Source organism: Gastrolobium bilobum, unplaced genomic scaffold, assembly GCF_033153095.1.
Source record: "Gastrolobium bilobum isolate Gb01-03AN ecotype WA unplaced genomic scaffold, APGP_CSIRO_Gbil_v1 utg110478, whole genome shotgun sequence".
NCBI classification, from domain to species: Eukaryota; Viridiplantae; Streptophyta; class Magnoliopsida; order Fabales; family Fabaceae; genus Gastrolobium; species Gastrolobium bilobum.
Window position 1 is genome coordinate 11,565 of NW_026896207.1, and position 8,888 is coordinate 20,452.

The 8,888-nt window shown below is 32.0% G+C and overlaps 1 pseudogene; it reads left to right on the forward strand.

The window, feature by feature from the left end:
* The first annotated feature begins 737 nt into the window (after positions 1 to 737).
* On the forward strand, positions 738 to 8,528 carry LOC133298256 (serine/threonine-protein kinase PEPKR2-like; annotated as a pseudogene).
* The last annotated feature ends 360 nt before the right edge of the window (positions 8,529 to 8,888 follow it).

Genomic DNA, 8,888 nt, shown 5'->3' on the forward strand with positions numbered 1-8,888 from the left:
CGGAGCAATATCCAAGTTGAATCGATATTGATTCATGAACATGTCTGCCAAATCTTTCCAGCAAGATATCTTAGAATGATCTAGTTGAATATACCATTCTAGAGCTGGACCAGTCAAACTCTCATGGAAGAAGCCAACAAGAAACCTCTCGTCCTTGGACCATATTGCCATTTTGGTGCAATAGGTTTTCAAATGAAGAAGCGGATTGGTATTCCCATTGTATTTGGCAAAATTCAGGACAGTAAAGTCTTTAGGAACAACAACATTCATTGGGGAGCATAACTTTTCTACCCCAAGGGATTCATAAGCACATGTCCCTTGGATGGCTTTAATCTTTTTCTCAATCTTCTCTATCCAGACTTCCTCCTTCTTGTCTTTCTGAACTAACGTAGAATTGATCCCCGAGTTGAACCCTATTGACGCGTGAGTACGTGCCCCGGTCATTAGCAAATTGAGAAATTCTTGTATGCCCTTCAATGTTTCTTCCATCTTATTCAATCTCTCTCTTATTTCTTCTACCTCTTTGAACATGTCTCTCCCCTCTTGATTGTTTGCCTCCATTATGATCCTAGATTTGATGTTGTGAACTTAGATTTGATTGGTATAGTCTTTCCTTGATCAAACGGTTTGCCAAAAATATTATTATCATTCATTTTTTTTGTAGAAAGATGAAATAGAAAGAAACAATGCAAATGATATGCAAAATGCAAAATGCAAATTTTTTTTTTTTTTGAAATATGAAGGTAATGCAATGCCTAACATGTTTTGTTTTACAAAATGTACGAATATATGAAAGATAAATATTTCAATAATGTTGATTTTGAAAAAAAGGATACATACATCAATATGTATGCATCAATATGCTATGTGCAAGAATGAAAATAGAGGGTTAGAAAGGAATATGCCTCTTTTGTGTATCAAATTGGTTAATATTGGATGGTCAATAGGTCATTCTATATATAGTGGATACTTTCATTTGGTGATTGAATGACTCTAAATATTTTGGCCACTAGAGTTAATATCTCATTTCGGAAAAAATAGCCAAACAGGACGTACATCCAAAATGACTATAATTACTAAAGAGTCACACTCTAGCCGAGGTTTTCGCGATAACCAAACAGGACGTACATCCAAAATGGCTACCACTACACAACCTCTCTCCTATCTTAAGCTGCACTCATACCCGGGTATAGGGCCCCACTCATACGTGTGTGATGAATGTGTAGATGTTATGTGTAACCCAATCAACAAAACAATTGAGATCAAGCATATTATAACACAAAAAGTTCCCTATTCTAAAGTTGAAGCCAATCATCACATTTTTCACATACATATCAAAATATAAGAGACAAGAATAAAAAAACATGCAACATAAAAAGAGAAAGAAAAAAATGAAGCAAACTAGCAAACTAAAGGGAAGTAAAGCAAATATATAAAAGCTACTATGAATTCGCACAATTAATTAAAACAGGCTTGACTCTCTAAATCCCCAGTGGAGTCGCCATCTGTAACGACCCAAAATTTAGAAAATAAAAACAATGAAGTCGCCACCAATTTTATTTACTTGGAAAAATTGGAAAACCATTTTATTGCAAACTAGTCTTTAAAATTATAGATCAAAGGTTCGGGAGTCTAATTATGCGCAGGGAAGGGTGGAAACTTAATCCCACTGCACCCCTGACACATCCGTTGCAAAACGGTTACCTTGATGGAAAGAGTTCCGCTCCGACGTATCCTCAGGTGCAGTGAGGAATTCAAAGCTACGTCGTTCTTAAGAAAATACTTGTGTGTTGATTGAATTTAATTTTTTTTAAAAATAATTTTAAAGAAAATCATTGGAAAGTTTAGGCTTTGATGATATGTATTGATTTCAATAATTTTTTATTTTTATTAGTATAAATTTTATAATAAATTTTGAATTATCAAGCCGTCGCGGCTAAAATGATTCAAAAGATTATGGGATTAACAAGTTGTCCCAACTCAGCTAATCCTTTTAAAACTAGATTTGACGTTATTATTTTTTATTATAAATATTATAATAAACTTTGAATCACCAAGCCGTCACGGTTAAAATGATTCAAAAGATTACGGGATTAACAAACCGTCACGGTTAAATTATCCCCTGAGGATGGATAACCATATATATCAAAGTTGAAAGTCATTGGGTGGATTTAAAATAAGGCTCTATTGATTTATTTTCATGTTTTTATCTTTTTTTTTTATTTTGTATTTTATATTTTTTTATTAATGTTGTATATAATGTATATCATAACATAAACAAACAAGTAATAATAATAAAAGAAACAGAAGAGACGATAATGTAACCACTATTTTTTATTTTATTTTTGTAATTTTAGGAATATTTAATTATATTTCGTCAACAAATAGATAAATATATACCCAACACAAAAAGGTAACCGTTTAGTGATATGAATATGAAATATGAAGAAACACGGACAATTTGGTTATTTTGTTTTTTTTATTTTTTTATTTTTTTATTATTTGTTTTAACATCCAGAGGAAAGGCTACCTAATCAGACCTGTACTCCTATATAAAGTCTCCAAATTAGATTACCCAAAAAAAAGTCTCCAAATTAATTAACAACATATTAAAACTAAACAAATAATTTTGAAAGACGTAACCTATTTCTTTCTAATGGGATGTGCACTGTATTTTATAAAGCAGCAAGATGTCCTTATGCACTATTTAAAAAAATAAAAAATAAAAATAAAGCATCAGATCATATTTCTATCTTATTTTTTTATTTATTTTAAATGTAATAAAGGATGACTAGTCTAATCAGTCAATAGTAAGCTTCATGACAAGTTCACTTCTACTAGTCAAATAAAAATAAATAGGAACGATGGCCATATCATAACTGCACCTTTTTGGTTCAAGAAGAGATAAGTTTAGAAGAAGAAAAAAAGAATAAAACGTGTGATGACTTGAAACTTGAATAAGGACACGGGTACAAAAAACGATAAAATCTAATGAGTTGTATATGAACACACCTACACAAAGGTAAGATCCTTGGGCAGTACATACCCTCTCCAAGCTCACGATCTGCATCGATGGTGTTGTGTAGTAGAAGGGTGCTCCGAAGCCTAGCGACCAACTATGCTTGCCAGTGGTGACAAACAGTGACCAATGGTGTGGCTTTGGTTGGTGGAGCTTTAGGCGACAGTGAGCAGTGACGGTCGACGGTGATCAGTGGCGCTGGAGGCAGCGTCCGGAATAACTTTGGTTGGTGGCTATTACTGTAGTGGTGTATGGCTTTTCTATGTTGGTTTTGATTGTTTATGTTTTTGGGATCTGTGGATATTTTGGTTCAAAGAAACTTGGGGTCTGTTCACCTTGAGTTTTCTGATTTTTCACCGTGAGGGAGGTTGTGGAATCCAAATGGAAGAAGATTGTGGAGTTCTCCTTGTTGTTTTCTATTTACCCCTCCTCCATTTTCGCTGAAACTCCCCTTTGTTTATATAGTCCCTCGTCAACATGGTTTTTGTGTGTGTTTGCCTAACGTTTGATTCTCCTCTACTCCACCCCATTGGTCAGGCATGCTGCTATTCCTTTGTGCAGAGAGATAGCATTGACCCATCCTCTTTGGTATTTGTTCTTCAAGGTGCTTTCTGTAGGTTTCAAATGTTTGTCTCTCTTTGGTATACTTTTGTTTGGTAGCATTAAACTCCTTTGTTTTTTTCTTCAACAGTGGGGGACAAAGTCATTTTCAGCATGCTACACTCTTCCTCAATCGTTCTTTTGTTTTTTTTTCTACCCTTTGTCTACTTCCTTTGAATATTTCCCTATGTCTACATGTCTACTTTGCGTGCGTCCTGTGCAGAATTTGCTTTTCTTTTTTTTTTCTTTTTTTTTTAATAACAACTAACTACAAATTATAAAAAGAAATATTTTCTGTTTTAATTTCCCTTTTTATTAAATTATTTTTTTAAGAAAATAAATGTTTAAAGTTTAGATTTTTTTTGTCATTTTTAAATATTTGGGACAAAATTAGGTGTTCACACGTTCAATGCTTTTTCTTATATAATTTGACGATATTCATTTTTTTTTCTTACTAGTTCATTATTTTTCTTACCTAATTTGACCCTGTTGATTTTTTTATTCCATAACATGTAATTTGTTATTCCCCTGGGATTGGCGGTATCAGATTGATCAAAGTTAAGAGCAATATTAAAAAAAAACTTTTTATCTTTCTTTCTTTATTTTTTAACTTTTCAAAATTTTTAAAAATAGCAGAGGTGAAGATTAACGACCCGTTTGAATGAATTTTTTTTTCAAAAATTGCATTTTATAAGTAAAAAGATATATTTTTCACTATAAGTTATTTTAGATTTCTATTTAAAAAAAAGCAAAAATTACAGTTACTTATATAATTATATATAATAAATAAAATTTACTGAAATGTAGCTGGGGCTCCGACCCTACCTAAGCATAATGTGGTTCCGCCACTGATGGGCAAGAAAACAAAAAAAAAAATCGTCTAACGTCCAAAAGAATGGCTCCACACAATGGCAGAGCCAGAATTTAACTTTAGTTGGGGCAAAAAATTTGACATGTCAAACATTTATCATAATTACACATACCTTTTATTTTTTAATAATATAATATATGATGATTTATATTATTCATTTAAAAACATATTCTGAGATCAATTAGAATAATGTTTGGTTCATTACTTATTATGTTGTGGGAGGAAAGTGAAATTTTATGTTTAAAATGTTTATCGAAAAAGTTAGTGCATTTTTATATGTTTGCTTTGATATATAATCAACGACAATTAGGCTGCGCATGACAATCATTCTGATTCCTGGCACTGTTTCTGAAAAGGAATGATTCTTTTCTATTTCTGTGCCTTGGAACAATTCTGAGAATCAGAATTACGTTTGTTAACATATTTTATTTTTATTCCGAGAATCAGAATTACGTTTGATAACACATTTTTTTTTATTCCGATAATCAAAATTACGTTTGATAACACAATAAAAATCTATTTCTTTACTTTTGTTTATAGATTTCATCAACTGTATAAAATTGCAAATGACAATAGATTTTAACCGAAATACCAAATTTTATATTTAAAAAATTATATAAAAATTTATAATATTTTATTATATAGTTTTTTTACGACAATTGCTAATATATAATTTTAACTATTATTTTTCAATCGTCTTCACAATTCACATTTTTTTTTCTCATTCCCTTGACCATTTTATTTTTTAATATCATATGCTAATATATAGTTGTCATGCCTTAACCTCATCTTTGGATTGAGAAGAGAAAATGGAAAAAAAGTTTTTAAAGTTTCAAATCTTTTCTCAATTGAGTGAAGAGAAGAAAAATAAAGCAACTAAAATAATAGAAATCAAAAATTAAAAAAATTAGCGTCATCTCTTTCTTAATCTTTTCTCTCATTTTCTTCCATGTCATTAAAAATTTATTAGGGCCGTTTGGATGGATTTTTCTCTCTCAAAAAGTTGTCTTTCTTCAGAAAAAAAAAGCATGTATGAAAAAATATGTTTGGACGCCTGCTTTTAAAAAAAGCAAAAGTCATAAAAAAAGTGAAAAATCTATTTATTTTTTTAAACTGAAAATTTTAACTTCTAAAAATAACATAAGTCAAATATTTTTTCAAAAATTAAATATTTTTTAAAAATCTAAATAACTTTAACTTTTATAAAAAGCACTTCTAAAATAAGTAAGGTATAAATTTTTTTTTTTTGAAAACTCATCCAAATAAACACTTATTCTCGTAGAAGTGAAACAGAGCACTTTTATTATTATTGTGAAGGAATGGAAACACCCATTATCAAGTATATATTATTTTATTTTTAAAAAATTCCTGATATGAATTAAGATAAATCAAATAAAGGAAATTCAAGAAAAACAAAGTGAGGTATTGGATGAAGGAAATTCCTAAGATAGAAATTAAATAGAAATTAAGGAACAAATTAGGGAGAAAGTCAAGAAGAATATCAGAAAATTATGTAAGGAAAAAAGGCCAGTTTCGTTAATATGATGACAATATTGAATGGTAATTAACCTGGTATTGACCAATCATAAAGGGAGAATAAATACCAATGATTTTCAGAATTCAAATTTGAATTACCATTTCAAAATCCAAGTTAAAGTTATTCATTAGTATTTTATAACTCCTATTTTATGCATGTTCAATGTTAATATGATGACAATATTGAACGGTAATTAATATGATGAAAATGAGAAATGTTTGTAAGGAAAAAATCCAATTTGTTATTCCCATGGGATTGGCGTATCTGATAGGATCAAAGTTAAGAGCAATATTACAAAAAAAATCTTTTTTCTTTTTTTTCTTTTTTTTTTAACTTTTCAACAATTTAAAAAATAGCAGAGTTGAAAATTAAGGACTTGTTTGAATGAATTTTTTTTTTCAAAAACTGCATTTTTAAGGAAAAAAATATTTTTCACTATACGTTAGTTGCGATTTCTATTTAAAAAAAAGCATAAATTGCAAAAAAGTCAAACAAGATTGAAGATGATTATGTTACTGGGGTGACGATCGGGCAAGGAAAGTATGGATCTGTTTCGTTGTGTAGGTCTCTTGTTGGCGGCGCGGAGTATGCGTGTAAGACTCTGAAGAAGGGGGATGAGACTGTTTATAGGGAGGTGGAGATAATGCAGCACTTGTCAGGGCATCCTGGGGTTGTGACTCTGCTGGCAGTGTATGAGGAAGCTGATTGCTCTCAACTGGTGATGGAATTGTGCTCTTGGGGAAGACTTGTCGACCAGATGTTTAGGGAGGGCCCTTGTTCTGAACAGCGGGCTGCTAATATACTTAAGGAAGTGATGTTGGTCATCAAGTATTGTCATGATATGGGAGTTGTGCAGAGAGATATCAAGCCTGAGAATATTCTGCTTACTGCTTCGGGGGGAAATAAAGCTTGCTGATTTTGGCCTGGCCATGAGAATTTCTAAGGGTAATATGTTAAACCTGTTTGGATGATCTTCTTTTTTTGTTATCCTATGGTATATATATGTGCTAACTTCTATGAATAGAATCCTTACACAACCTGCCTTGTGTAAAATTCCATCCTAGTCATTCTGTTAATAAAAAATGTCTAGGCAAGTTTGAAGAAGTTCATCATGATGAGCTTTCAACTGAATTGTACTTTACTAATGTTACCCTGTACATAGGAGTAAAAAATTGGAGAGTTCATATGGTCATCTCCCTTAAGTTTACTATGTTCAGTATTCAATTAAATTTTCTAGTGGTCTAAGAATAAGAGGTCCTAGAGAAAATGCTTATAATAGTTTGAAGCTAACCATTCCTACTCTAAGGTCACTTTGTTTAATTTTTAAGCATTTAAAAATATCAGTAATTCAATTGACATATATATAAATACACACACATAAGTAAAAGATACATACATGAGTCATTTATGTTGTTTATGCATAGCCTCATTGTCTAGAAATTTGCATTGCAGGTCAGAACTTGACGGGTTTGGCTGGGAGCCCTGCATATGTTGCACCAGAAGTGTTGTTGGGGAGATACTCAGAAAAGGCGGATATATGGAGTGCTGGAGTGCTCCTGCATGCTCTGTTGGTTGGTGTTCTTCCATTTAAAGGGGATTCACAAGAAGCAGTTTTTGAGGCTATTAAGAATTCCAAGCTAGATTTCCAAACCGGGATGTGGGAATCAATATCTAAACCTGCACGAGATCTTGTTGGGAGAATGCTGACAAGGGATATTTCAGCAAGGATAACAGCTGATGAAGTACTTAGTAAGTTTATGGTAGATTATTAATGTTTTGTAGCGTGCTTTATCTCTCTTCCTCAATGATGAATACACCAAAGACTAGTTGTATTTGGTCTGATTTTTTGTTTTTTAATCTTGAAATAATTAAAATTAGAAATTTCCAAGTTTTGTTGAAAAGTATCTTTGCCTTTCACATGAATTCTTAATAATTAGAAGGATTGCCTTGTTTTGGTTGGGATAACAGTGGTGGGAATCTGTTAATTCTCACATACTTTTGTTAGTTTTTATTATGTGTTCTTCTATGTGGTTGAGGCTCTCTTTTTCTCCCTAATGTTTTTAAACAGGAAATAAAATGACAGTACTTTTAAGTTTTAAGAACTGTTCGATTGTTTGCATGTTAAATTAATATTATGTGGTTCAATTTCAGGACATCCATGGATATCTTTCTACACAGAACGTACATTGAAGATCCTGCCCGTTGAATCAAAGTTGAAGCACCAAAATGGAGCTGCTTGCCACAACTTTGTTGCTGCACCTGAACCTAGGTTAGGAAGAAACATGATGGATGATGGGTTCCTTAATGAGGTTTCAAGCCTTTCTTCATCATCTGAAAGTTGCAATTCAGAATATCATGATGTTTATGTGTGGATTGATGCACTTGCCAATGCAATTTCACATGTAAGGATATCTGAACCAAAGAGGAGCAAGTTGTGGGCAGTTCCAATTCATCAGCAAGGTTTATCTAACATGAGGGCTAACCTCTGTAAAGCATTTTGACCTACTAACAGGTTGACACCCCATAAACCACTATCTCTGCTGCTTTAGCTGGGGTTTTATAGTATACTTTTCCCAACACATTCTACAGTTGGCAAAAGTGGATTACATTTTTTTCCTCTAAATAATGATTACTGAGAAAACTCAGCTAGTTGTACAGAACCTGTGAATATGATATTAGTGTGTCACTGCATGTTTTTGCTCTTGCTGGAGCATGATAAATAGAATGCTATGATTTCACTTCAGTTAAAACTTGACCTACTCATATGTTTTTTTGGAAGATTTTAATCCGAAACCATGAGTGCATAAGCGTATGTTATCCCTCCCATAACGCTGCATGTGTACTTATTTAGTGTTGGAAAT